This window comes from Zonotrichia leucophrys, chromosome Z, assembly GCF_028769735.1.
Source record: "Zonotrichia leucophrys gambelii isolate GWCS_2022_RI chromosome Z, RI_Zleu_2.0, whole genome shotgun sequence".
Lineage (NCBI taxonomy): Eukaryota > Metazoa > Chordata > Aves > Passeriformes > Passerellidae > Zonotrichia > Zonotrichia leucophrys.
The window spans coordinates 66,746,316-66,768,803 of record NC_088200.1 but is presented as its reverse complement, the minus strand read 5'-3'; the positions used below and the strand labels follow the sequence as shown (position 1 = coordinate 66,768,803).

General features: G+C 41.1%; 1 protein-coding gene and 1 long non-coding RNA gene across 5 annotated transcripts in view; one reads left to right on the top strand and one right to left on the bottom strand.

The window, feature by feature from the left end:
• The window catches only part of SNCAIP (synuclein alpha interacting protein), an 89,365-nt gene extending 71,554 nt beyond the window's left edge, over positions 1-17,811 (bottom strand). For 3 of the 4 annotated variants that reach the window (XM_064735949.1, XM_064735952.1, XM_064735953.1), the window contains exon 1: positions 17,566-17,811. The gene's annotated coding sequence lies outside the window, so the exon portion shown is untranslated. The remainder of the gene's footprint in view (positions 1-17,565) is intronic. The other variant, XM_064735950.1, reaches the window with a different exon arrangement.
• A 136-nt stretch (positions 17,812-17,947) lies between these two features.
• On the top strand, positions 17,948-21,375 carry LOC135459684 (uncharacterized). The gene is made up of 3 exons (XR_010443077.1): positions 17,948-18,091; positions 18,279-18,971; positions 20,078-21,375. It is a non-coding gene; the product is annotated as an uncharacterized LOC135459684 (long non-coding RNA).
• The last annotated feature ends 1,113 nt before the right edge of the window (positions 21,376-22,488 follow it).

The following is a 22,488-nucleotide window of genomic DNA, read 5'->3' as shown; positions in this document are numbered from 1 at the left end:
ACTAAGAATCAATGTTAGAATGTTTAGTTTTCCTGTAAACAATATTGTCATAGGAAAGCTTGTGCTCGTGGATTACTATACTACACTATTTAAAACTACAAATAAAATTTGTAGTTTTATTAACATAACTTTCAGCATCTATAAAACAAATCATTAGTCTTGGCATGTGACCAAGGTACAAGTGTAGTCGCTTCACTGGGAATAAATGCAGTTGGCTAGGCAGTGTTGTAAGACTCTTATTCCATTTTTTCCCAACAGAGGAGTACTTTTACTGCCTCTTTTTCATGCACATATACACTGAAACAAGCAACTAGTTAGGATCTCTCCCAGTTTCGGGAAGGGAAAACAGCTTTAACACTACTTAGAGCAAATCAGTGCCAGTTGCAACTGTTTAAGAGATTATTCCTTTTAAAAAGCTCCAATCCTTTCCATTCACTTGTTGCAAGGTAAAGGGGCATACATCTGGTGAGAAAGAGGAACAAGGATTTCCTGCTTTGTATATCCTACTACACAGAAGAAAGCATTGCCAATCCCAGAAATTGAATTTTGGAATACTGACAAAATTATGAACCTTATGTGGTCCAGGATGTTCATATGGTGTTTCAATTACACAGATGATTCACTGATATTTATCATAGCCATACAGTCTGAAAAGGAACTTTGGATAGCTAGGTCAGTTAAGCAGTTAGCTGCTACTGATGAATATGATCTTATGCTGCTTGTTATCTAGCAAATCTGTCTTTGAAAAAGTATAGTCTTGCTATTCAAAAGTCAGTTGTTACTCTCACAAATGCTCTTAGGAGATAAGAGATGATGCCTTACAATTCCAGCAGAACCATGCTGGGCAAAGAAAATAGTATCTTGTCCGCAGCTGTCAGAGTCCAATCCATCTGAAATCCTGAATCCAACTGTTTCCAGCCCTCAGAGCCAAGTTCTCAAAGTTCTGACCATTAATGAAGAATTCCACCCTCTTGGGCTGTTCAAACACTCACAGATCCAGCACTGTCACAAATGCAGACCAGCAAAACTGAATTTTGTAGCAGTGCCGTTCTTTGAGGATTTGCAGAAATGTATGCAGAGCCATAAAGTGCTGGAGAGTCGCACAAAGAAACTACTAAACAGCTTATGAAAGAGTTTCCACAAGAGATCAGGCACATCTGTAGAGCTCCAAGCGATAAAGACACTAATCTCTCCCTTAACTGATAGATCCAAAGAGCCTATCACCAAAATACTTAGGAAGCTACATTCTTCCCTGCAAAATCACAGCACTTTCCTTTTGCCTTTGAGTTAGTTAATGCTTGTACAAATTCCTTAAAACCCTAGCAGGACCTTTTAAGCAAGACATGCTTAATCCTTTAATGCTGAGGAGAGTGGCTCTTTCCTTAAGGAAAGCCAGGTATAAGTAAGATCTTTCAGAATCAGCTGGGAGTCTCACTGGGACAGAAAATACAGTGCTGCATACTTCTGTACATATAGAAATCAGGACTGAATATAACAAGCAATTCTGCAGAATATCCCACTCTACTACAATCTACTACAGAACCTAAAATTCAGATTTGTACTGAAGAAGAAGGCAGGAATTGCTCTTAATATAAAAGATTCATCACCCACCTGAAATCCAGAGTTGCTGCAACAGCCAGTCTCCAAAAATGAACTTAAGTGAACTTGTAACATATACATACTTTTAAACTCAGATATTTGAAAAGCTCCCTTTGAGCCTAGAAAAGAGCAAACTCTGATTACCATTCCACTTTCACCAGTGAATGATGCAGAAGTTCTATAAGCAGCTGTGCTGACTCCTAACCATCACCACTTCCATCAACCTCGACAGGGAACCTTAAAGTATGCCAAAGGGTTTGAGGGATGCAAAACAATTATTACTAACTCTTTTTTTAAAAGAGTTTTTTTTTTTTTTTACACTAGATTTAGTTTACAAAGCAAGAAAGAGAATTACTTCATTTGCTCTGCAGAATTACAATGATGTAAATACCACCACTTTCTTAATTTTATGAAAGCCATCTCTCTTAAAGCACTTTATGTATTACTTTGCCATTCTGCAAGCCCATGTCTTGAAGATTGTAACTATAAATATTTTTAAAATATTTTGCAAGGGCTGCAATTTTTCAAGGATCTGATTGGTTTAAACCACTCCATTTATGGGAAAAGAATATTTATTTATGTTGGTCCTGGTGAAACTTGTATTTTCCATGTTGCAGTTGGAGATCTCAAATACACTTAGGGAACATTTTATTATCCTACACCTGTAATTAAAATATTGGTTTTCCTTTCTTCCCCATCACAACCATGAGCCTTAACATGTTTTAAAATATCAATAAAATAAAAAAAAGGCTTTTTTCTTTCTAAATTTGAACTCCAAACTGTTTCAGGAGCCAATATTACAGCAATGAATTGATAGTGCAATATTTTCTTATGGAGGTTCCATAAGAAAGATTGAATTTATGATTTATCACACTGTACTACCCCATAATCAACACCACCTCTGAAACTGCAAGATCTCAGCAACATGTAAAAAGCAATTCTGTCAGGGTCTATGAAAGGGCTTTTTCCTTTGCTTCTGGATGGTGAAAACCATAAAGGATATCATATCAATGAGTGGACTAAACCAAAACAAAAGCAACTGAAACAAAGGGAAAAAATTACATATCCTATCTAGCCAGGAATAACGTTAAATTAGACCAAAACCAGAATCTGGAGCAACCAGTAATAAAACAGAACATACACAACACTGGGAAACCTGCCATTGATATATTTTGTAGCACTGAATGTACAAAGGCTCAAGTATAAATTGTGCAGCTAGTAACTAGTTCATTGTCCTTCCTCTGAGCTTTAAAAATATTTTCTTAAGCAGAACTAGCCAAAGAGTCTTGAAATACATTTGTTTTGAGTACTGGTAATTCAATGCTAACACCAAACCCAGGTTAAAATAATACATTCACATACAGATCTGGAGATTATGTATGACATAATTTTCCATAGAAAGTTATGATTGAGCAGAACATCAGGAATTTAACAAATCTGTTCTTCAGTCATTTTAGAAGTGAAATCTGACCAGAAAAGCTTTCTTTACAAACTAATCTTAAAAGACATTCATCTTTTTTCTCTAATTCCTGCAAAATTTCAGGAAAAAAACTCCACTACTATTCCAAAGTGTGACTCTCTGGAGAAAATGTACATACAATGTTTGCAATTACTGGGAAAAGTCCACTGCAAATTGAATTTATTACTTTACTAGTGGAAATTCAGCAGCTGAACTAACAAAATCAGGTTGAGTGTTGATTCTTTTTAATAACTGCCTCTTATATCACTAAATTCTATGGCAGAAATAAATTTTATTTCATGTTACCTCTCTGTTCTGCCAATGCCAATGCAGGAAGTTCATAAATGTGAATCCTCAGGAGGCTTACACGCATCACTGAGAACAGTAAAATGAATGGTTACACATCTGCAGTCTGAACTTTGAGATGAACACAAGCAAATAGTGAATGCGCATTTTTCAAATGATTGCGCCCATTATTTTCCACTGACTCATGACTGTTGGCAGAAATGAATAATGCATTTTAATATGCAGAGGTTCAACAATCACAAGTCCAGAGAGTATGTATGTGTATATATCCATCTCTGCATACATAATACTAAAGCTATCGTTTTTCATCTGTTTTTTATACTTAAACATCAAATAATTTACAATGCAGAACTGTAAAATATATATAGAACACTGCATCAATCATGTGAAAGTACAAATGCTGCTCAGCATTTCTGTAAATCCTTCATTAAACCCAGATTTGAGACTGAACCAAAGACTTAAATGGATCAAGTCATGGTCACTTGGAACACTGAGAGACATAAAATGCTGTGTTACTTCATGTCAAGATTATTTGCAGCTCTCTTCATTATTTCAAACAATATTACTGACAAATACAGTGCATTCCACAATAAAGCCAGTGCTTATGCCCTTAAATTCAGGAGGCAGCTGCTAAACAAGGACTGGGAAATCAGCTGACCTGTGTCCTGAGGTAATTTACACAACCAGTACGCTGCTAACATGCACACAGAAAACACAGACCTGTAACTAACTTTCAGCAACATTGTCAAATAAGAAGGAATTAACTATGTGAATACTGATAATGTCTAGCTCTGCATCTCTACAATCCCTATCAGGCTTTGTAACACACCATATGCCACTTCTCAAGACATCAACCACAACATGTCCTGCACGGAAATACACAGAAAAAATGAAAATTCAACCAATATATCCTAAATGGTGGCTGAAAGCGTAAAGCACATGCATCACCTAGAACCACTCAAAGCAGCACAATACTTTACTGACATTTACTACAATACTGTAACTGCTTTTTACATGTTAAAGTAAATAAACAGCATAGAAGAAAATGTGTGTGTACACTGCCCTCATACTTACTTGAGCAAGACTTTGGATATGTGCATTTGACGAGAATTAGGCAGAACATTCAAGAAATTAATGGGTCAATATAGTTCCAAATCAACTCAAGAAGAAACTGATACATAAAAATATCCATGATATTTTGATTTAACAACTTTTTACTCCAGGTAAAATTTGAAAAGTACTGTGCTGTCAAAGCACTCACAGCTTCTAGTATTTTGGCAAAGGCAATGAATATTGAACATCTGCAGGGCTGTTGTGAGTTCATGAACTACGGAAATAAAAAATATGCCTTCTTTTGGTAGCCTAGTTCTTATGTAAAAATCCAAAAATAATACACCCTAGTAACCACATCCACAAGGAACCAGATACTTGGCCCCAAAGTAAGACAGAGCAACATAGGGCTTATGGCAACTACCACTGCTAATGTAGGCTCCAGCACTTATGTTAGGATGAAATCAAGCATAGCAAAGCTCAGCCTTTCCAAATCATGCCTTGGTTTAGGGAGAGGTGGAGGATTCTGTTTCAACATCTTTAATAAAGCAGATGTGACTCACTGTACTCTTGTTTTAAACCATAAACTGAGGTTTCTCTTTCTCTGAATTAGTGGCAGCAGCACTGGGGGCAGTAGCACTGGGGTGCAATCCTTCATAAGTTTTTCCTTAGTACAATAATTTAAAGTAAATTATATTATTTGATACTTAAATTTTGTTACACGAATCCTGACTTTAGTTTCTCTCCTTAGTACTTTGTATCCTTATTCACCTTATCTTCTTAGGTACTAATCATAGAAAAATATGGAACCAATTTAATCAGTACATCATCCCCATAAATCTTCCTATGCTGCATTTTCTTTTTGCTGAAGAACACATTAATTTATAAGTGTTGTTTCAGTAAAACCAAGCAATTGAAAATATCTTTGTTTAACATACTTTTAATGTTGAAAGCCTCTGTTAGGTATTGTTAGGGTTTGAGGTTATTTTAATTATTATTATTTTTACACAAATAAGTAAAAGGAATTTTTCAAACACTTCCTTGCATCTTTTTTTGTTCCCTTAAATTACGCAACCTAAATTCAATAATAGTTCAGTTGAATTTCAACACCTTGTAGCCCCATAGCGGCCTGCTAAATTATTTCTAGAAATATCTTGGAAAAGAATTAATGCCAAACACTACTCTTAAGTTTGCAACATTCAAATGCTGTACTTGAAGTCAGAAATTTAGAAATTGCCTTATTTACATTTCCCTGCCAAAATCCTGCATTCAGTCCCATGATGATTTTTTGCTTCATGTGAGCTTTAATTATAAAGTCAAGAGAAAACTCCTACGTAAGTAGATTCTCTCCTTCCAGGGTCAGAATATGCCAAGTGTATCCATCATTTGTGTGAAGCCTCTGCACTGTCCTGCTCTCTTGTGGAAGGCCTGTTTTCTCTGCAACCACTTTCCTGTGGTTCCAGTCTTCCAGCTACACCCTTTTTTATTCTCTCCTTTTTTATTTTTGGGCTGTCAATTCCACTGCCCTATCCTTTATGCCCTGAAACTGACTAGAACATCTAAGAGCTACGCTCTAGCAAATTTTGATACTCCAGATTCCAAAGCTGAATTTTCCATTGACATGAGGTGAATTCCATTAGCAGTCAGGGCTGAGGGGCAGCAGTGGGTAACCAGCAATACACTTCAATTTGGGATGTGAGCCAGCCTTATGCAGGGCATGTCACACATTGCATATATCTGTGCACATGGTGCCAACGGACCAAAAGAACCAAACCTCATACTCAAACAAACTGAACTCAAAAAACTCAGAACTCACACTCCTTGTCACTCAGACCAACCCATTTTCATTTGACACTACGCGATGAAAAAAATAAATTTGACCAATACTATATGCATGTATTACAGATTTTACTTTTACTGTATTTACTTTTAAAGCAAAAAGCATTGAAAATAATTTTTAAAAATATTATAATTTCTACTGCAAACATCAACTTTCCTCTGACTTTGAAATGACACATGACCACTAACATCTATGCAAATATTTTCATTTTGATAAAATTAAAATTAGGACAGTAGAGAAACTGTACATTTTTTTATACTTTATTCCATAGACATAGACTATGATGTTGTTTGCAAAACTTCTTAAAAATCAAACAGTGCAAATGACTGTAAATTTAAGCACTGTCAAAAATGAACCTTTTATTTCCATTATAGTTTGGTGGAAACTGGAATATTCAGTGAAAAACAACTAAATTATTCCTGAGAGACATCTATGCCCCTGAAACCAGAATGCTGTCTTCTGAAACTGTCATTTTTTTCTCATTTGAGATATAGACTGCAACTGCAGCTCTGCAGCTATATAATGCTATTCTATGTAGAATACTGCTATCCAATATTATTTGTTTAAAATGTTATGGGCAGCAGATACAACCAGCACTATTGTTCAGCTGTGCAGCTATTAAGTGCTGTAATAAACAGCGGGATGAGGTGGCAGGAATGCCAATTAGAAGTAGTACTATTATTTTAAGCTGAAATTTTGTACTATCTTCAGAGATTCCTAAAACCCTCCATAAAAAAAAAAAAAAAGAAACTTTGTTACAGAAATGAACCTCACTACATCAAAACCCACAATGTTACAAAATTTAGGCATGAGGACATTTCTTGCTTCTACTGATTTTGATGCAGGGACTAACTGAAGGGTCCCACTTCAACACTTTGCAAAAGGTGATCAGTCTTACACAGAGCACACCCAAACTACTCATAAATATCAGGTGTGCATTTTCATTTCCTGTGTTCCCCCATCCAGCATTTAACTAGTCTAAATTTATTTAAAATTTTAGATGGCCATAGCCCTATAGCAAGCAGAAGATATCCTTGTAGCTTTTTGTATGGATACTCATCAGTAATGTCCAAGTGTTTCACAAACACTCCTCAATTCATTCACAGTCTTACAGCATCACAGGATAGAAAGCATTATTACCCCCATCCAGAGGCTGGAAACAAAGGGGCTTACAGGAAGCCACAAAAAATTACAGCAGAAGGGCCAGAAAGATGCATGGGAGCACACAGGTGTTCCTGTGTATCCATCCCTGCCAAAGATCCTGTACTGATCTCTGCCAAAAGTGGTAGGTGGCTCTCACTGCAGTTCACTTACCCCATATACCCGACACCAAAAGGCTCAATAAACAGAACCTAGATAAGAAAGCACACATCTTTCCTGGCTATAGCCATGCCGTGTTTTGGGCTCTGCTTAGCTGCGTGCAAAGCCACCATCACTGAGCCAGATACACAGGCTATTTATTCCCTGTAGCCTTGTGTGTATTAATTATAACAATGTTTCTTCTTTTCACAGTGCTTCACAGAACCACAAAACAGAGGAGGATGGAAAGGAGTTCTGGAGACCATCCAGTCCAATCCCTTGCCCATGCCTCAGCTAGAGCCTGCTGCCCAGGACTGCATCCATGCGGCTGTTGAGTATCTCCAGGGATAGAGAGAGACTCCACCACCTCTGAGAAACATGTGCCAGCTCTTGGCCACTGTGACAAACTCTTTCTCAGCAAGGCTGAGGATGACATCAAGCTGACTGTGCAGCTGGCACTCCTGAAGGGTGGGGTGTCATCTAAATGGACCTGGACGGGCTCAAGATGAGGGCACATGGACTCGAGATGAGGTCCAACAAGATCATGCACAAGGTACTGCACCTGGATTGGGGCAATTCCCAGTATCAATCCAGGCAGGAAAATGAAGGGATTGAAAGCAGCCCCAAGGAGAAGGGTTTGAGGGTGCTGGTGGGTGAGGGGCTGGGCATGACCCAGCCATGGGCGCTCACAGCCCACAAAGGCAAACGTGTCCTGCAACCAAAGCAGGGTGGGCAGCAGGGTGAGGAGGGGATTCTGCCCCTCTGCTCTGCTCCGTCCTGGTGAGCCCATTGTAGCGTCCAGCTCTGGGGTCCCACCACAGGAAGGACATGGACCTTCTGTATCAAGCCCACAGGGGGGCCATGAAGATGATAAAAGGGATAGAACATGTCTCCTGAGAGAATAGGAATTATTCAGCTTGGAGAAGGCTCTGAGGAAACCTCATTGAAGAAGGCCTACAGCAAAGTTGGAGAGGCATTTTATACCATGATTTGTGGAAATAAAACCAGAGGAAATAGTTTCAAACTAAAAACCAGCCAATTTAGTTTAGGTATTAGGAACAAATCCTAATTTGTGGGACTGGTGAGGCACTGGAATGGGTTGCCCAGAGAAGTGGTGCATGTCCCATTCTCTGTCCCACACTCTGAACTTCACAGTTTGAAGGTGCTGGAGCTATTTAACATAAAGAATATTCTTTTAATGACAAAAATATTAGGTACTGTTTGATTGCCATATTACAAAAAGATGTTGCTACTGTCAGTTTGCAGTTCTCCACTATATTTTCTTCTCATAAGTGAAAAGAATTAGATAATTTATTCAAGACCACGTGGGGCAGAAACCAGGCTTAGCTTGCATTCTTGTGCAGCATCCAGTGAACAAAGGCTGTTCTTCTTCCTCAGAAAGGTGTCAAGGACAGGAGTAAGAAACACTTCTTTTAAAGAATTGTTTGATGAAGGATAAAAATATTTTATTTATTTCAATTTAACCATTTGTCTAGAAACAAAATATTTTCTTGGCAGACAAGTAAGCTGCAGCATTCTACCACGCTGAAAAGCTCACTTTCACCTTACTCCTCCACAGCATATCTCATGTCACAGTAACAAATGAGAGTCTACTTTGTATTCCTCTTTGTCTGACAGTACTGATTTTATGTGAAATATTTTTTTGGCATGAAAAAAAAATTGCACTAACTAATCCTTTTATGTTCTAATTTTTAAACCATGTTTTCTCCCTTATCTTTGTTAAATAGCATGGAAAATGCACAGTGCAAGAATTAGACATTTGACAGATGTTTTCAGACTTTATCCTTAGATACAGATCAGGTTTTTGGGGTTTTTTTTGGTTGGTTGGTTGATTGGTTTTTAATGCAGAAAGAAAATCAATCAATTTCTGCATTAAAAAATGACTAAAATCTGATGTGCGACTATATCTGTTGTCAAACTTTACTCACACAATATAGTATCTTCATGAGAAGGTTCACTGACTTCATTTTCAAGAAGATAGAGTAACTTAACAATTAATCTGACAAACCAAAAATAACCCTCACTACATAAACTAAAAAAAAAAAAAAAAAAATCCCCAGCCAACAATAAAATCCCCACAAACCAAAACAAGAAATTCCTGTCAGTGCAAGGATCTTCCTTGAAATGTTGAAAAAACATATACAGTCCTTCTCTTAAAAATAATTCCAAATCCTTTTAACAGAGTTGGATTGTGTTTTATATATTATAGTGACTTTACTGTTATTACTGATATTACTTATCATTTATGTAATTCTACTTTTTTCCCCTCCATGATTGTGCTCTAGATTCAATGTTTGGATACAGAACATTTTAAAATGCTCACTTTCTAACATAGCTCCTTTAACCTGGTCTCTCATCTGGATTTTAACACTTGCAAAAATGTATGGCCTGGATGGGCTGGTTCTTTAAGGCTGAACTTAACAATCAAATTTGGAATAGGGACTATAAAATTAATTTTTGGAGTGGAAATTTGCCAGAAGTCTCTCTGACACTCTTCTGCCCTTTCTATAATTCCTTACAAAGGGCAATTAAATAGTGAGACAGTCAGTTAAACTCCACATAAAAGCAGACTATCTCAGTACAAAGAATAAGGGATACAGAGCCAGATGCAGAGCACCCCCCAGCGATGCTGCAGGAGGCATGAAGAGGGCATGCAGTCCTGAGTTTATGTCAGCACGTGTAGGCATATCCACAAGAGTGCAAATCTAGAGGACAGTTAAAAACAGCAGAGGAGACAGATGAAAGCAGACTTCATCATGGTTTAATAATCTGTCCAGAAGGCTTGGAAAGCCCTCTCTTAAGTCTAGGCTGCCATGTCTTCACATCACATACAGATCAAAGCAATTACAGAGCTGTCTGCATGTCCTGCAATCACACTACTCGACTGCAGTGTAGACACATCCAGAAATAGTGCTACTGTAGATATGTTCATCTAAAAACTGCATTTGCAAAAAGAAAAGCCTGGAAGCATACTGTAAAGCATATGGGACCTGATGAGGAACATATGCTGGAGAGAGTGTCCATTTTGCTAAATTCCATTAGCTGGAATAGTGGAGAACTTCCCTTAATACTCCTCACCATGTGTTGGCTGGCCTCTCCTGTGGGGATTTACAGAGTCAGGCCAGATTAACCTGAACCTTCAAGGACAGCAATTCATCCACCTTTCCTGTCTACAGAAGAGACACCATACACTCTACAGGCAGCTGGGAGAAACCTTGTGACATGTAAACAGCACTCACTCCTCTCCATTCCAAAGCAGTGCCAGCGCTGGATTCTGAACCCTTAACTCAAGCAGGCACATTAGCTAACAACTGATTCAAAGACAGTAATTTCAGAAGAACATCAAGACACCAATGCCTTTATCTATTAGTGCTGCCAACAAGGGCAGAACTTAATGTGATGCAGAAACCCAGAGCTGATAAAATCCTTCAAATTCAGGACCTCTTCTCCTCCAACAGCGGTTCACTGCACAGCAGCAACACTACTACTACTACTCCACTGGCTCTAGCCTCTACTGGCTACAAAAAACAAATCATGACATCCTCTCAAGGATGGCTTACTATCTTTTGTCCAGCAAGTGACCAAAGGGATCCACACGTGTTCTTAAACTGACTGCGCAGTGAATGATTCACTCGGAAGAGATTTTGTGTGCATTTTGCTAAATCACAACCAGAAGTTAAGAAGGAATGCAGTTTTTCAGCATATTTTGCTGCCTTACCGGGAGAGTATAAAGACACACAAGAGCTAATGTTGATTCAGACAATTAAAGACCTGGGAGGAACTGGATCACAGCAGCAGGGATTACATACAAGCCAATTTACCATGGGAAGAAGCAAGCTAGTAAAATACATAAAGTTTTGGGTGCAGGGATAAACATTCTGCTGCCTGTCTCTTTGTGGAAACCCTGGGCACATGCACAGTTGTGCTCCAATTAGTTGTCTGGACCTGAGCATCCCAGCACTCAAACACAGCAAAACCTCCAGTCACCAGGCAGCGCCATTCCAGCAGATTCCACTGAACTGGGAGAAGCTACTGACTCCATTGAAGAGATGCCCTGCAGATAGCTTGACAAATTATAAGGCTGGGCAATCACCATCCATGTGAAGTATTAACAAGGGCAAGAGCCATGTTCTGCACCTGGGACAGGGCACTCCTGGCTGTAAGGACAGACTGAGAGGCTGGAGAAAGAATGAAAGGTCCCATGGAAGAGGATCTGGTGGTTTGGATCAAGAGCAAGTTGACTATGAGTCAACAGCATGCTCTGGGAGTCAAAAGGCCCAACCATATCCGGGGGTGCATCAAGCACATGGAAGAATTCCTCTGCCTTATAAATATGAATTGATAAGAATTGCTCTCAGTTCCTGTCAACAAAAGAGCAACACCCCACATCCTGGGCTGCATTGGGCACAGCATCACAGCCAGGCAAGGGAGGGGATTGTCCTGCTCTGCTCTGCTCTGGGGCGGCCTCACCTCCAGTGCTGGGGGCACTTTTGGGTGCCACAACACAAAATACTGAGTTTTAAGAGAGTGTCCAAAGGAGACCATGAGGATGATGAAGGGCCTTGGGGTGAAGCCGTGTGAGGAGTGGCTGAGGTCCCTTGGTCTGTTCAGGCTGGAGAAGGGGACACTGAGGGGAGACCTCACTGCAGGTGCAGCTTCCTTGTGAGGGGAAGAGGAGGGGCAGGCACTGATCTCTGCTCTGTGGTGGCAGCGACAGGACCCAAGGACACGGCCTGAAGTTGTGTCAGGGGGGTTTAGTTTGGATATGAGGAAAAGGCTCTTCACACAGAGGGTGAAGGTTCTTCACCCAGGGAAGTGGTCACAGCACCAAGCCTGTCAGAGTTTCAATGTTAATGAGAAGCAAATAATTAATGATGTAAGTGTAACTCACTTTCCTGGTGATTCCATTCTGTAACTCAAGGTAAATTTTTGGCCATGTCCTAGCAACAACCAAAAATATTGTGCTTTATCCAGACCTCAGCATATGAGTTTGCAAAATGGTAATATCCTAGACATTAACATAATTAGGACACATAACTGAAGACTCCATGTAACAAGAGGAGAAATGAGTACACTTAGCACAGCAGAATGTAGGTCAGGGAAAATAACACAGCTTATTTACCTTACTAGCACTCTTCTGCTTCTGTGGGCAGTATATTTCCAAGATATATTTTGCTTCATTTTGTTTGGCCCTTTTTTTGTTTGCTTTTAAAAGCATCTTGGAGACAGCTTTTACAAATATTCAAATAAGTGTCTCAACAGGCTGACAACTTCAATATTTAAAATCTTGAGCCCTTTCAAAAGCAGCTCATGGGATCTTCATAAATTTACTACTGTGACTCAACTGGAACTGACAGCATAGCATACAAAAGGCAGAATATTTACATCTGAATTTTAGTTAAAGAGAACATGAGGAATGTACATGCACATGTAAGGAATTAAAGGTATTTATTTATTATAAATACCTTTATAATAAAGGTATTAATTAAAGGTAATATAAATAAAGGTATTAATTTATTATAAATTTTTTATTAATTATTAATTATAATTAATTTATTATAAATTTCCTAATTCTATAAGAAAAAGAGGTCAGTCAGTATGGCAAGATCCTGCAAAAGAGCTACATGGATGACTAACCTGCAGAGAGACACAGCTCCAAATCACAATCTCATGCGTGCCCCTGTCACGCACATGACAGATTCACAGAATGGCAGGGGTTGGAAGAGAACTCTGGAGATCATTGAATCCAATCCCCTGATAAAGCAGGCTTACCCACAGCAGGCTGCACAGGATCATGTCCAGGCTGGTCCAGGAAGGAGACTTCCCAACCTCTCTGGGCAGCCTGTTCCAAGAAAGCTATGCAGCACAGCCTGATTTTTACTCACAGATGTAAACAAGTTGGTTAAAATAGGGGGGGATTGAAGGGAAGTGCTAAGTTCCTGATTAGAATTTCATTTTGAAAGGAAAGCTCCAGATTGATTCAGTAACAATAAAACAGAAGGGGGAAGAAGGGGGAGGATTTATATGTAAAAAGAAGTAATGTAGTACACTGTATTGAGTTTAAAAGATAAGTTAGACAATGCTTTTTTATCTGGTATAAACAAAAATAATGCCAGCAGTCTGACTGCAAACAAGAACTGAGGAGGAAATTGAACCAAAAAGGAAATGATTACAGCAAACCTCACAAACCTAATGCTATGTTTTAACGAGAAAAAATACACTTTCAAGCGCTGCTTCGTAATTCTTTATGAAGCGCAAATCAGGCATATTCATATTCAAAATAAGCTTTTGTAAATATTCCTAACACACAAGAAAACATACCTAAAGAAGGATTGCCCCAATTGCCAAATTGTGGCGGCTGAATGGTACTTCTCATTGATAACTCTGAAGACCTTCAGACCTCTGAATCACTTGGTGCTTTATTGTAGAAGATGAAATCACAGTTCCACCTTAGACAGGTAAATAGTAAACAATATTTCTACCACAAAAATTAATTAATTATTTCCCCCCTCTCAGTTTAGAACTCTCTTAGGGCCTTAAATCAATAAAATATCTGATGCACATGTTCTATCTTCTTGCTTCCAATGGTTCCACTGTGCAGATAAATCTTTTGTAGAACCATATTTGCATTTAAAGAGAAATTCCCTTGTGTTTACTATGCACCTGCTTCATGTAAGCCTATATTTTCTACCTCCTTCAAGAAACAACAGATCTGCCAGAAAAACAGCAAGCTCAGACACAACGCTACTCCAAGTCCTCTTGCCAATTACCATTTCCTTCCGTTTAGTTTAGTTATGGTCCTATTCAGACAAGAGCTGAAAAGAATTACTATTTGCCCTTCCAAAATCCAATGTTTCTCAACTTTTTCTAACATATTTTTCATTTTGACAGTGATCATATAGATTTCAACTGTAAAAAACCCCTGCATTTGCTAAGTAACACAGAGTAAAGCACTGGCAAATAGATTACTTACAGACTAGCACAAAATTATAAACTTTTCTTTATTTTACTTAGCATTAATTGTAATTATCATGGCAGCACAAGGAAGGATGAGAATATTCTCCTCGTGACATCTACCTGAAAAGAGATGCAGTTTTATTCTAAAATTGAAATAAAAAATAATTGTTCCCTGCCTCCTTAGTCATGATTCATGGACTGCCTCCAGAGCTTCAGGCACACAATCAGAGACAGACAAGGGTGCAGATAAAGCTCTGCCACACACCTCATCTAGTCAGCTGAAGCGTTTAAACACCAGATGAGGGAGATAACTTGCTGCATCCCACAAAGGCTGATGAACTACTGTCTTTGTGCTCATGAGGTGCAGCATCACCACTTCAAGACATCATGCATGCTATGTGGCAAGGACCATCATCCCTGCACCACTGCCAACAGCACTTTTGTGCTGCTGTCTGTGGCAGATGAGCCACCCCACGGGGCTGCCTCTGGCTGTCTGCTCTCCCTTTCTTGCTGGCACATCCAGCACGTGGAGGCAGCACTACCTGTGCGTCTCCATTTCAGAGGAGAGAAACTACAGCAACTGCAGCAGGGCTGTCATGCTTTCCCCTTCCTGCTTCTAATCAGACAAATGTCCAAGGACAGAGCTGCTGAGGAATTAGGTACAGGTCTGAGACATCCTGGAAGAGCACTGTGAGAAAGAGAGCTGTGCCAATGCAGGTGGTATTCCACCTCAGGTGTGTGTGGCATGAACACTTCTTGCACCTATGGAGTCCACATGGGAACAGATTTCAGCTGCCAGGAGAAATGGACAACTGGGAAGCAGAGGAACACTTCACAGTTTTTTAAGTTCTGTTGATGCCCAGTCAAGAGACAGTTACAAAATACCTAATATTTGGGATTGTGGTTTTGCAATTACGAAAAGAGTGACTTATCACCGATTCACAGTACTCCATGAAGGGACTGAATCTTCAAGGGTACCTTCAGTCACCTTGTCCAAGCAGTTTAATTTTACATGCAGCTCTTTGTAAACTTGGAAGCTAGCCCCAAAGAACTCATGACAAACTTACCTTCCATGTTGCTGTCATTACAGAAAGATACTAAGACAAGCAGCTTCTACCTAACGTAACTTACTATCTTCTACAGAACTTCCCTACCCGAAAGACTTTTCAGATCCTTGTTTCAAAATGACACTTAAAAGCATTTTGAGTAGCCTGCACTGGACTGCTTGCTCAAAAAAGAAGGAGATTTTTTTTAACCAGTCTCCTTGAATTTGGAGGTAACTCTACACTGGGCCAATACTCTGATGTGGTTTTCTTTTACTCACTTTTTCTACAAGCTGCAAGTCACACATGTGCTTTCTGCAGCCCACTGAATCAATGACACAGACCAGAAATCACAAACGCCTGAAAAGTAAGTGAACTGCCAGTTTAAGACAATGTAAATGACTGTATTAAGCAAAATGGCCAGTCTGCACAAGTCAAGCTTTATACCACATACCCCTTACAAAGGGAGCCTTTTCATTACAGGCCTTTTCACAAATTGCATATAGTGATGAGGCAAGTGTCTCTGACTACTGAACAGGTCAAATTTGAATTGTTTCATTCAGACAAAAAGTGCCTCTCATTGTGTATGAACTACCTCTTGAGCAATTCTCCAAGCCTGCTCCTGGAACCAGCTTTTTAGCTTACCTGCCAAATCTTCAAAATATGGCTCCAGTATTCCACACAGCATATTTGCAGGCTTAGCAGTCTGAAGACTGCAGTGGTTTACCAAGTTCACCAACCATAAGCTCACACATGAGCAAGTTGCAGAGGACTTTAGGGTGAAGAATCTCATGTTTATGGGTGGTAGTAAGGCAGCAGGTCATGTTTTTTATGGCTTGCTGGAAGCCCATGCAGTGCACGTAACTCCTAAATTCAGTAAGGGCAGGACACCATTAAAAGTCTACTACAGCATGTTAAAAAAGGCTAAATGCATGCACACCATTCAATATAATTTCTGGCTGCAGGATCAGCGCTATTTGCACAAAATATAAAATTATTTTGATTTCCCAGTGGTATGATTGTATATCTTCCTCCAGCCATTTAAATACTAGAAAAGGGTTCAACAGTCTAGTGATTTGCTTCAGAATTATTTTTTTAAAACATTTTTTTCAGCTACCTTTTGCTGGTGGAATGCTGAGGTATAAAACGAGGCTAAGATGCTAAGATTTTCCATGGAAAACACAAGCACTAGCAGTTTTTTGCTGGGTTTTGGGGTGAGGGGACTTTTCGAGGACCAGTTGTGACTGATTAATATCTCTGTAAGAGATGTGGCTTTAAGCCAACCATCTTCTTTATATATCCAGTACCATCGGAACCTGATCCTCGAGCTCTTCTTTATATAAATTACATCTGCTCACATAAAGCACTCATTGATACGGGTAGGAAAAAGGCTTGATCCCCGCTGCTGCACAAACACGATGTTGGACTGACCCAAGTAGAAGCCTTGGAGCATGTTTCTACCAGACAACTTTGCATTTGTTTCCCCACAGTTACAAACATGCAACTCCTACTTGATTTTCTTCCAGATTTCGGCTTGCCCGGCGGGACAGGAGGGCGCTGACGGCGGGGTGCCCGCCCGGACGCCCGGCTCCGAGCAGAGCAGCCGCGGATCGGCGGCGGGGGCGAGTGTCACTGCGCGACCAGGGCTCCGCGGCGGCACTTGGCGCGGCTGACATCACGTACGTGCTCAGCCCCAGCGAAACCCCCCTCAGGCGCTCAGCCCTGATTTCATGCGGAAAGCACTTCCCCGGGGCGGGCTGGCTGGGACCGGGGCCGGGCTCGCCCCCCGCTCCCGCCCGCCGCCCGCGTCTCCCGCCGCCCGGCAGCCCCGCTCCGCGCCCCCGGGGACGCCTCGGCGGGGGAAGCGCCTCCAGCGCCACCCGCGGGACAGCCCGGGCTCGGCTCCGCGCCCCCTCTCCCACCGCTCCGGGGGCAGCGCTGTCGGCGGCAACAAAGCCCCCGTCCGCTCCTCTCCGCTCCGCTCTGCTCACCTCACCCCTGCGCTCCGCTCGGCCGCGGCCGTTCCACGGCAGCCGGGGTGATGGAGACGGGGGAAGGACCCAGGTGCCGCCTCTCGGCTGCCGCCCCCCGCCACTCCCCGCCGGTGCAGGCAGCGCTCCGGCAGCGTCCCGGCTCCCGCCGCCCCGCCCTCCGCCCCTGCCCTGCCACCGGGCAGCGGCCGGCAGGAGCGGGAGGAGGAGTAGGAGAGGGAGAGGGACGGAGGGAGCGAGGGGAGGGGGCGGCTCCGCCCGGCCCTGCTGCGTCACAATGCGGGGGGCGCTGCCACGTGACCGGCGGCGCGGGGCGGGGGCGCGGGGGCTGCGCGGGACCCCGCGCTGAGGCGGCTGAGGCGGCGGGCCCGGCCCAGCCCAGTCCACCCCACGGCCTCCAGAGCCCCGGAGCTGCCCCTCCGCCACCGCCACCGCCACCACCGGCCCGCGGGTGCCGCGCGCGTCGGGAGCGATTGCCCGCGGCGTCTGAAAACGCTGCTCCAGCGTGACCAGTGCGAAGTGCGTGGTACGCCGCTGCGCTAAAAATAATGGAAATGCAGAGCTGGAGCGTGAAAATGCCGAGTTCAATCCGCTCGCAACTGTTTAAAATAAAATTCCGTGGGGTTGGGGTGGATTTTCTTTTTGTTGTTTTTTTTTTTTTTTTAATCTGCTATAAAACCTGGAAGGCCTCGCTGCTTCACTCTTGTACACAGGTTCACGAGGTGAGAAGCAGTGGCGTCCTTGCACGCCTTCCCGTCGAGCTGGTCCCTCCTGCCTCGGCAAGAAACCAGCGTTTTCTGAGACAGGGCTGCTAAAGGTGCCTCTGACCCCGCCGCTGCAGGTGCGTGGTGAGCCGGACACAAACCTGCCGGCTGTCCCTCAGGCACTGCAGGCGTGGTGGGTGCACAAACCCGCCGGCTGTCCTCAGACACTGCAGGGGTGGTGGGTGCACAAGCAGCTTATCCCGGGTAGCACCCTGCCGCCCAGGCATGGTGGCAGCACGAGGAGAGCAGAAAAGTGAACCCTTTGGCTGAGTTTTCCTCTTTGTGATTTAGCCTGGTTTGTTTCCCTCTTACTTTTCATACGCACGTTTTCCATCCTGTGTCTTAAAGTGTATCCCTTTTATATGCCTTTCCACCTTCCACTGCTTTTGTGTGCTTTTACCTTTAAGATACTCAAACACAGAGCATCTTAAATTTCATTTGCTCGGATGCGCGAGGAGTGCAAAAGCCCGAGAGATGCATATAGAAAATTTAAGTGAATTTATGCTCGTTTGGCATTGTGGAAAACTACTGCCCACGGAGCACGCTCAGCACTACCACAAGCATGCCCACATCAGTCAGCACGTAGCACTGCTCTGGACGACTGTCTCTGGAAATGGGGAAAATGCTCTAGTCTCCAGCTAAGTACGTCTCTGTTCTTCCTGTAGGAATTTCTAGTAAAAGTGCCCAAACTCCCCTTTTCCCCTCCTTTTAGTTCTGCTTAGTCCTGAGACAAAGTCATCAGACTAACAACCTTGAGAAGCTTGTCATCTGAACCCAGCAACATGGACATGAAAGGGAATACAGCCCTCCATGATACATTACTTGAGCTGCAGCACTATGCATTTTCAGCTTATTTAACATACTTGCCCAGAAGTGGAAAGCGGTTATATTTCTTTCTTTTTAAACTACATTTTTAAGATGTGTGGAAAACAAATTGAATATGAATTAGAGTGATGGATTTTAGTGTTTATGTGCAAAGACAACTATGTGGTGCAATAGTATCTTAACCACCTGGGCATATGGAGAAAGGAGTGCTTTGGACATGTCTTCTGCTTTTATGTAATTCACTTTTAGGAAAAGGGTATTTGGATACTGCATATTTCACACTTGTACATATATGGAGATTAGTAACCATTTGGGGTATTTGTAATGCACTTGATTAGGTGGTTTTAGCCAGGAATGTTGGTCAGCTGTGTGTAATTAAATGGTTTGGAAGGAATGCAGGTCAGCTCCAGAATACAATGTCTTATAGGAGTATGACCTGCCTGACAAACGGTGTTGATGAAAAAACAAAACCAAAAAAAATCTTATTTTAATTTAGAGTTGATAAACACCATTCATATGCAAATACAATTTGTAAGATAAAAGCTTGCCAAGTGTCTTTGTATATGTTATATATTAGTGTCTCAATTAGTACTGATAACCCTGTTTGTGTATGTACTTCTGAAATCATTGCTGAAAATAGTGTTTAAATAAGAAGTGCTGATTAGACTATATGACTGTAAAAAACCCTTACATAATGATACACAGCTTCAGTTCTTGTAAGAACTTCAGGATGGATTTTTACTGCCAGCTATATGGCCCCATCATTATTTTTTTGTCTAAAATAAAATCACAGAATGTTATCTCTCTTCTTGCTGTGCGTGCAGATACAAACATTTGCTGAAATAGTAAAAAGCTTGTCATTGATAATCCTGTTCCAAATGGAGTACAGTGATTACAAATATGTTACCTGTTGTTTTTTCTAGTATGTCCCTGCAGGATCATTTAGTGGCTTGTTGAACCTCAGTATTCCTGCGTGGTGAAGCCAAGGCCAGTATTTGTGTCAGCTGCAGAGAATGGCTGGATGCACATGAGAACAGACTGATCTGTGACCCACACCAAGGGCCCACAGCAGTTAGCAGCAATCACAGCATCCGTCACTGATCGCGTACATTGACTTTAATAAGCACAAGAAAAAACCTTCCATTCCTTCTGAAATTCTTCTAATAGATGAGTTTGAGATTTAAAAGTTGGTTCTTGGTGACACTGCTCATGAAGACACAACCACATTATACTTAAGGCACAAAGCCCATGGAGACATTTCCTGCAGGAGATTTTTATATTCCTGTGCAGGACCAATGGTAGTGTCTCTGTATTTGTTCCTGGATATGTGCAGCAGTCTTGTGAAGCAAAAGGTAGGCAGGAACAGAAAGGAGGCAGCAGAAGCCTAGAAGAGATGAGCCCAGCAACATACAGTATATTGCCATTTTTTCCTGAGCATTAAGGCTGGTAAAGGCTAATCAGTGTTGTACAGGTAACTCTAACAGTGGGTAACCTTAGGGACTTGATGTAATGAATGCATACAGGCAGCCTGTGAACTTCCACATGGTGACCAAGGACTGCTGATGTAGAGTATCTCAACCAAGGAACATCACCAACAGTATCATATTAGCAAAACCTAGCAATTACAGTGTAAGAGTATCTCCTGAAATAACAAAGATCAAGGTTTAGTTCAGTCAAATTATGAACCATGATGACTCACAGTCATTCAAGGCAGTCATCATGGCACTTAGATGTTCTCAAAAAAAAAAAAATTAAAAACACATTTAGCTTTGAGAATCAGTAAGAGCATTTTTGGAGCATGACAAAATTTATCTACTGATTTCAAAGGAGTGAGTCCAAACCAGGTGAATTGCTCCTGGCTTCACCTTTCAGATTCTGAGTGGATGTAAACAGGACACAGATCAAGTCAGCCTTGCATCTCACTCTCTAAAAGCATCATTCTTAATTTTTCCCACCTTCAGTATACCCTGCCATAAATATATAAAATATTTTGCTCAATTTGGAAAAACCATTTTAATTCTTAGAAGCATATAGGAATATAGCAAATAATGGCATAGCCACAATTCTCTTAGGCTGAGAAAATGATGACAATATTTCACAGACTGCTAGAAGTAATGACTTGCTGTTTCACCTTGATTATGACAAACACATACACACATATGGTGATGAGTAAGTTGCCCACTGAGATTCATGGAACTGCTACATCTGAAGGAAAATTGAGACGACATAGCTAAGACTGCAATAAAATAATTGTTTTTCTGCTGTGTTTTTGCATTGTTTTCAGTGCTTGTAATCCCTGAACCTGATCTGTTAGCCCACAGTGGGCAATCTCAGATCAGCAGAATTCAGAAAGCAAGAATTTGCCTTGAAAAGAATGCAGATCGGTTCCTCATCCATAAGAAGAGGGAGGCTTACAAAACCAGAAATAATTAGTTTAAAGCCATCTTTCAGTGCATATAGCTTTATTTCTGGGATTGGGCAGAAAGTATTTTCTGTAATCTTAAGAGGCCATTTAGTTGGCAGCATCGTGGGCAGAGAGGAGACTCAAGCTTGGGCTTTATTAAATGCTTATTTATTTGATCTATTCTGCTGGATAAATCACACAGAGAATTTCACAATGTGACATCCAAGGTCCTGCTCACACATTTGGCACAGCTGTGCAGAAAAACTGAATATAGTATGTATGGTTGGAAAGCTAGTACATGGCATTACTGCATCAAAAGGTCAGGGACAATTACCATAATCAGCTACTATGATTTCTGGCATAAAGCCCCACAATTCCTGGTTGAACTAGAGAATGTTTTTCAGAAAGTGATCTAATCTTGATTACTATACTCCTAAAAATGTTGTTGTAATAGATCATTAGCTTCACTGTTAAATTATGTATGTTTTGTTCATCTTCTCATTCAGCTTGTTTGAGTTTTGAGATTCTGACTTTGGCCAATATAAATAGGAAGCTGTCCGTTCTTATAGGTTTTCTTACCATAACATCTGTGTATTTGCAGTATGTTTTCAAGCCCCCTTCCAAAAATTTTTTGAACAGATTAAAAAGGATTTCTTAAAACTTCCCTGATATTTTGACAGTAATACAAGCCCACAGCTTTGAATTTCTGAATATTTGACATCACCGATTTTCTTTCTGAAAATTAATTTTGGAAAATTGGAAAGCTTCTAAGTGTGAACCTCACAACAAATTACAGATAATAATAAACCTTTCTCTTTTTTTTTCCTTTCATTATTCCTCTGCTTTATGTATCAAGACCACCTTTGGATATGGTTGCCACAAGGCAAGACAGAATTTGTAGCAAGGGATTACATGTCTGCTCCTTAACTG